Genomic DNA, 7855 nt, shown 5'->3' on the forward strand with positions numbered 1-7855 from the left:
CTATAGAATGGAAAAAAAAAAAAAATGCCAGCTATTCCTCAAAGGACTAATAGCTAGAATATATAAAGAACTCAAAAAAAAATTTAGATCCTTCAAACTTTAAGATCCAATCAAAAAATGGGCAACAGAAACGAAGAGACATTTCTCAGTGAAGCAGTACAAATAGCCAAGAAATATCTGAAAGGAAAAAAAAGCATTTAACACTGATGGCCACTGGATAAATGCTAATTAAAACAACACTGAGATTCCATCTCACTCCAGAACGAATGGTTGTCGTCAAGAAATCAACCAGAACTCTGGCCCCATGCCTCCCCCAGCTGCTGACATGGGGTTGAAAGTTGCAGGTTGATAGGGTTCAGGCCATGAGTGCAAGTGGGAGCTGGCAGTGGCCTTCACATGCTTCTGTTGACCACAGGGTAGCCAGGGTAAGACCTCATAGGCCAGCTTCAGCCACACCTCTGCCAGTGATGCTCAGAACCAGAGCATAGGCCACGTCAAGTTCTATGGTGACTATGTTCTTCTGTGTGTGAGAATCAACAATATAGCAGTAGCTGTTAGAAAAGAGGTTAAACCTTATCTGTACCAAGCCCAGGAGCAGCTAAAGCTACAGGACAACAATCATGGTTAGAATTGTAGGGAAAAACTATACAGAGCTCAGTTAACAGTCACACTGAACCAGATTGAACAGTACTGCAGATTTTGTATCCACAAATGTGGTATGTTTCGTGCAAACAAGTATACACCCAGAAAGGACATGGAGAATTCACAAGTGGAAAGTACCCATTCGAAATGTTACAAACCCCAGATGCCAAAAGGAATACATTTGGTCATTCTAGTGCCAGAGAATCTAGGTTAAATGAGTTTATTTTGCTCCTGGTGCTTCTGTACTTTGTGATTGCTTGTAGTTATGCTGTTATTGTGGCAGGCTATTGAGAAAGGCAGACCATGCACATAATTTAAAGGTTCTGACAACTGCACTGATGTTACAAACTGGTTCAGCTTTAGATAATTACATTCATTTATTTGGCTACTCCAAAGATGGAATAGGGGTACACTTCATGAGAAATTTGGCAGAATTTTTTGACATTTCTTCCAAATCCAGATGTTACATATACTTCTAAGTCTATGCATGGGGTGGACAATAGTGAGAATGAAAAAACTCTCAAAGTAGACCTCTCCAGCAGGATTCTATCTTTGTATACACTAAAATTGCAGTGTTTATGGTCATAACAGTATTTTACTACGTTGGGAATAGCTTGAAGATGCTAGTCATAGCAGTTCTTTTTTTGCACCATAACTTAGCAGGAATCCTTCTAATCATTATAAGAAGAGTTGTCACAAGGCTTGGACACTACCAGCCCATCTCAGTGGGGAAAAACACCCTCAAATGACAATTCTAAATCCCATTCCCCACAGGCTGGGTTTGTGGTTTGATTCTATCTGGGTCTAGCATGCATTTCTTTCATTTTTAGTGACTACCACAGAAATAAGGTTATTCCAACAGGTAACATCCTTTGCCAGTCTGTTTCTATGTTGTTCTCTTCAGACATTTCTTATCTCTCAGCCAGTTTCGTCCCTTTCCCCAGTAATACTGCCTCTTTTTTTTTAACTTTTTTTATTTTATTTGTGTGTGTGTGTGTGTGTGTGTGTGTGTGGCCAGCTCAGCCCGCCTGGGGGGGGGCTGGCTGGCATGTGGTGCTGGGGGATTGAACCGTGGTCCCTGTGCTTTGCTAAGCTTGTTCAAAGTAGGTGCTTTAGACCACTGAGACACACTGCCTCTTACTGTGTCAGCTGTACAAAAAGTTGACTTCACTGCTGATTTGTTTTTGTTAAAAGAAAAAATGAACTGGTTCAAAGAAAGCAACAAGGGTCCAAAAACAGTGACTATTTTTATACATTTGGTATGGAAAATACAACAGTGAAAGTAAAGCATGTTATTTATACAACTGCATTTAAGCAATACCAAAATTCAAAACATATAGCAAGTGAAATATTTTGAAAAATACATAATAAACTTCTCAGAAAGCATGCTTTCTGAGAAAGGTGAATGAAAGACTTTCTATTTAGAAATGTGAAAAAGTTATATAATACTTCAGCAACATATTTACTACTCATAATGTCTCATAACAATAGCTACCTCAGGTTTAATAGCCTTGTAAGATAATGTTAAATGATTACTTGATATACATATCTAAACTAGTTCAGTTATTTAACGAAGAAAAATGTATCAAACTAAAATAACAAATGCTGGTGAGGTTGCAGGAGAAAAGGAACCCTTCTTCATTGTTTGTGGTAGTGTAAACTAGTACAGCCACTACGGAAATCAGTATGCCTCAAAAAACTAACAATGGAAATTTCATTTTAATCGGCTATTTCCTTTCTAGATATGTTCCCAAGAGTTAAAGACATCACAGGGCCAGAGAGGTAGCTCAGTGGCATAAGCACCTGCCTAGCAAGTGCAGGTTCCTGACTTCAATCCCCATTAACACACACACACACACACACACACACGTAAAAAAGAAAAATAAAAAAAAAAGATACTTTTAAGGGCTGGCCAAATAGCTCAGCAGATTACAGCACCCGCAGGGGTCAGAGGGTCGATTCCCCAGGCCTGGTGTGTCGGTCCCACCCCTGGGGTGCACTGAGAGGGCAATTGAGACTGGGCATGGTGACTTGAGCCTGTAATCTGAGCTCTTGGGAGGCTGTAAACAGGCGGATCACTATGAGTCCGATCTAGTAGTGAGACCTTGAACACCCTGTAGACCATTCCCTAAAATACAGGAAAAAAAAAAAAAAATTAACAGACAAAACAGTTTTCCTGAGATAAGGTTTTTGTTTGCAGTTCAAGCTGGCCTTGAATTCACTATGTAGTCCACACTAGCTTTGAACTTTGGCAATCCTCTCACCTGTTTCTGAAGTGCTGGGATTACAGGTGTGCACCACCACACCCAACTTGGATAAAACAATTTTTAAAGCACAAATATTTACAATTTATTTAATACAAACTTAATCCTATAGCTGATAGCTGTATGTAGTTCTGTATATAGTTGGCAAAAGATCTACGAAAATGTCTTTCTTAGGCCAAGGTTAGTCTATAATATAAAATTGGAAATGAAGATTAAAGAAAGAAACATCGATTGTGGTTTATATCTAGATGTTCCCCAAAGCCTCCTGCTCTATAGGTGGGCTTTCAGGAGGTGACTGGACCATGCAGGTGTGATACCCACAGTGGACTGGTCCACTGACAAGTTTATAGCAGTATGTGTCAGGAGCTGAAACCACCTGGTGGGAGATGGTCACTGGGGACATGGCTTGGCAGGGCCTACTTCCCTTCCTCTCCCCTGATCTCTCTCTGCTTCCTGCCTGCCACACCTCCTCCATACCTGTTTGCCCAGCTGCCTTAGAGACAGCCGACTATGAACTGCAACCTCTACAAAATGTGGTTGCATTGAATACTGTAACTCAGTGATGAGAAAGTGTGAATACACATCACATTTATTTGGAAAAAAGAAATTTATTTTTTTTTTATGAGCAGAACATATTTATTGGGGAAAAGAAAGCTACTGTCCGAGAGAGGAAAAGGAGGGGGGCCCCAAGTGGGTGGTCCCTTGAAATTTTTATTCTGAGAAATTTAAAAATCACAAAAAATGTTTTAAAATTGTTTTGAAATGAACAATGAGAAAACTACATAGAACATACACTATACCTCATAAATATATCCCCATAGTGAAATATACAATTATAAGAAAATTTAGGGGGCCAGGGAGATGGCTCAGTGGAATAAGTGCCTCCCTGACAAGCACAAGGGCTTGAGTTCAATATCTGGTTCTGCCAAAAAAAAAAAAAAAGAAAGAAAAGATAATTTAAATGCCTGAAAACTAAATGACCTTTGTATATAATTCAAAAAGTTAGAAAACAGTAAATCTAAGTTATGAAATAAATATAGTTGTGGAAGATAAAAAAGCAAAATTTCGGGCCAAGGAGATGGCTCAGTGGAATAAGCACTTCCCTGGCAAGCGCAAGGGCCTGAGTTCAATCCCTGGTTAAAAAAAAAAAAAAAGCAAAATCTAAAGTAAAAGTAGAAACTTTAAAAGTTAAGAATATTATAGAACTGATTCATACAAAATAAAATGAAAAAAGTTTTAGAGAAACAAACATTTGACAGCTTTAATAAAAAGAGAGGAAAAAAATAACATCAAAAATGTAGACAGGATCCAGACACAGTAACATATGCCTGTAATTTTAGCCCTTAGTGAACTGAAACTAGAGGATTACAATTGCCTGGCCAAATATTGAAATCCTGTCTCAAAATAAAAAGGGAATGCAGTTCAGTGTAATAATCTATACTGGGGGCACCTCAGCACACAACTTGAAGGCCATGGATTTAATCTCCAGTGCTACAAAAAGGCAAACAAAATACAAAAAAACAACAGGTGGAGGGCTGGGGAAATAGTTCCATAGCAAGAACTATGCCCTGGGCTCATCCTCCTGCCCTGGGCTCTCCAATACTATATTACAGCTATGTGAATGATACCTGGTTTTTCATGTTTTTTTGAGATAGGTTCTTGCTATATACTCCAGATTTAGTATAGAGTACAAGTTTAGAATCTGTGAGGTCTAGGTTCAACCTCAAAATGAAAATTTTGAAAAATCACATGTAGCATTGGTTGTAATAATCTATACTGGGGGCACCTCAGCACACAACTTGAGAACCATGAATGTAAGTTACTCATTAACAGGAAAGAAATGTGACTGTAGCACTCATCAAATTTCATTCTTCAAGTTTGCTTTTACTGTTCTTGAGATACGGTCTCTCAGTGCAGTCAGGATGATCTCAAACTCATCCTCCTGCCCTGGGCTCCCCAATACTGATATTACACCTATGTGAATCACACCTGATTTTTATGTTTTTTGAGATAGGCTCTTGCTGTATACTCCAGGCTGGCCTTGAACTAGCTATATAGCCTAGGCTTGCTAAAAACTCAGTGATCCTTTTGTCTCAGCCTCCCCAATGCTAGGATTACAGGAATTTGCTGCCAGAACCAGCTACCGTTTTTATAGCTTAATATCCAGCCCTTCTTCCCCTCCTGGAGGTCAATAGATGGAGCCCTCTACTGACCTATGGTGACCTAATCAGTTGGTCTGTCTTGGAGTCCTATGTGTATGCCAAATATGAACCATCACCACAGACTAAGTGAAGGGAAAGGGGACGATGTGAGTTAATTAAAACTAAAATAGCAGATATACTGCTTTGTTAAGTTTGCTCTCATAACTAACACAAGCTTCATCAAGTGCTTTTCTACCAGTAGCAGACTAAATTGTGACTGACAGGAATGCAAAGAATTGTCTATAAATCTGTTTAAGTCTGTACTAACACTCAGCACATTTCCCTTCTCCACTGTTTTGAGAATTGTCTCCAATGGCACATTAGCTTGAACATTATTTATCAATGTTTATTTTTGAACCATCATACTGTACATTATGCCTGCTATTGCACTGCTTGACATGGACCTGTAACACATTTTGAATTTTATTTTTTCTATCTCTGTAAGAGCCATGATTTTACATTTTCTGAAAATTCTTTTCTCAGAAAGTGATAAAAGAGGTAAGATTTCTTATACTTATTTTCATAAAGTATATTTCATTTTAGGTAAAGATTAGTAAACTCCTAGGAAAACAGGCCAGAGAAGACTAGAAACAGAATCAAGACACTTAAAATATAGATAGGTGGGAACCTTTTTCAGTGACTAAAGGTAAAAAAGATCAAGTTTTTAAGCACCAAAGACAGAGTATAAGAGAACATTTAGGGGAAAATAAGATACTTTCCCATTTAGATCTTATAGTAAGAGGTATATGCTAACAAATAGACACAATTACTATCAGAACATATAAAAGCAAGATCTATGGCTCACTGGGTAGTTCAGGCGGGCCTCAAACTCAGTGATCCTCCTGCCTCAGCCTCCCAAGGGACAGAATTACGGGTGTGCAACACTGCATCCCGCAAAGCCAGTGTTAAGCTTTGCACTGGTTATCATCCTTCAAACAATGTAAAAGTTTTTAAAAATACATGTGTTTGTGTGTGGTACAAGGCATTAAACCCAGGGCCTTGCGCATGCTAGACAAGTGTTCTCCCAGAGCCACAGTCCCAATGCTTTTCCATTTTTTAAATTTTTTAGGGGCCAGGGAGATGGCTCAGTAGAATAAGTGCTTGCCTGGCAAGTGCAAGGGCCCAAGTTCAATCCTTAGTTCTACCAAAAAATAAAATAATTTCTTTATTGTATTAGTATGCTTATAGTTCATATAGCGTACAACCACCAACCACCTGAAGGGGATTAAAATTCAAGTTTCTTTAAAATTCATTTCCTCTTTCCTCCCCTACCTTCTCTTCTCCAAGTCTTCTCCTTCTCTTCTCCCCCTATCCTATTATTCATCCTTGATATTATTATTCTTAACATGTTATGGGATATCATGTATACACTGAAGTTACTAAGTTTCTGCATATGGCATACACTTATTTTCCCTTCCCCCTTACCTCTTGTGCTTTCCACTTGGGCCACTTGCATATTACAAGAGATATTTCCCCTTATCACCTGGTACCCATCCTTATTAGTTTTACTTTACCTCACTCAACTGAGACACCATACAACATTCAAGTTTGTGTGTCTGGTTTATTTCACTCAACACTGTATTTTCCAGGTGCATCCATTTCCTAGGAATGTCTCACAACTGTCACTCTTTATAGCATAGTAGTATTCCATTATATATTTTCTTTCTCCAATCAACTGTTGATGGACATACAAGCTTTTTCCAGGATTTAACAAGTAGTGCAATTGTAAACATTGGTATGAATGTTTCACTGTACTATGCTATCTTAAGCTCTCTGGGGAAGATGTCTAGCAGGAGGGAATCAGGGTTAGATGGGATTTCCTTCTTCTTAAAAAATATATATACATGCATTTACTTATAGATATTTGTTACATTTTTACCAGAACAAGTGTATCATCTTTATCATATTGAGCATTTGATGTTTTAAAATTCAAGGTACTTTAAACATTTTAAAATAAAGATTAATAAAACTAACCGCACGTCTCAAATATAACTTTGTAAGAGCAAAGTGGAAGAAACAGTCTTGCTTTAAAGCAATCAGTACTAGTAACACTAAAGGAAAACTCATGTACAATTAAATCACAAAGGGCATAGTTACATTTAAAGATGGATCCAGTAAGTGATCTTAATGTTTTCAATAAGATTGAAAGTAAGCCATTTACTCTTGAACATATTTTTGCAAAACAAAATCCAGCAAAACAACTGCATCTGAAAGCCTGATAATCCTATCAACTGCCTAATTTTTTATGCCTAATTTTTTAAACAATATATTAAGTACCATGCACTAACCAATTGCACCATTGGAGTTTCAATTTCTTAAACAATATGAACAAAGCTTTTGTGGTCTTTAACATATCAGTAAAGTTATTTACAATTATTAACTTTCAACAATATAATTCAACAGGGAACGTCAATGCTTCAGCAATAATACGTGGAAGAACAAACTTCTCAATAATGAATAATCAAACTCCTTCATTTTAAAAAAGCCTATACATACAACAAACATGATTAGACTTTATTACATACATGTACCTATGCCTCACATAGTACCTACTGCAAACATAAAAACCTGAAAAAATGCTGCATAAAATTTTAAAAAAATTAAAGCTCAAACATTGGCATTAATTTTAATAATGTAAATAAACTACTGAATCAAATAACATTGTGGGGAAAACTTTTTAATTAAAGTGAAATGAGTGGTTGACGTGACTATAGTGATGTGGCCTCCCACTCCTTTCTCCTTGCCCCA

General features: G+C 37.6%; 1 pseudogene; it reads left to right on the forward strand.

The window, feature by feature from the left end:
* The first annotated feature begins 711 nt into the window (after window positions 1–711).
* LOC101566071 lies at window positions 712–2403 on the forward strand (annotated as a pseudogene).
* The last annotated feature ends 5452 nt before the right edge of the window (window positions 2404–7855 follow it).

This window comes from Octodon degus, unplaced genomic scaffold (genome assembly GCF_000260255.1).
Source record: "Octodon degus isolate 3935 unplaced genomic scaffold, OctDeg1.0 scaffold00111, whole genome shotgun sequence".
Classification (NCBI taxonomy): domain Eukaryota; kingdom Metazoa; phylum Chordata; class Mammalia; order Rodentia; family Octodontidae; genus Octodon; species Octodon degus.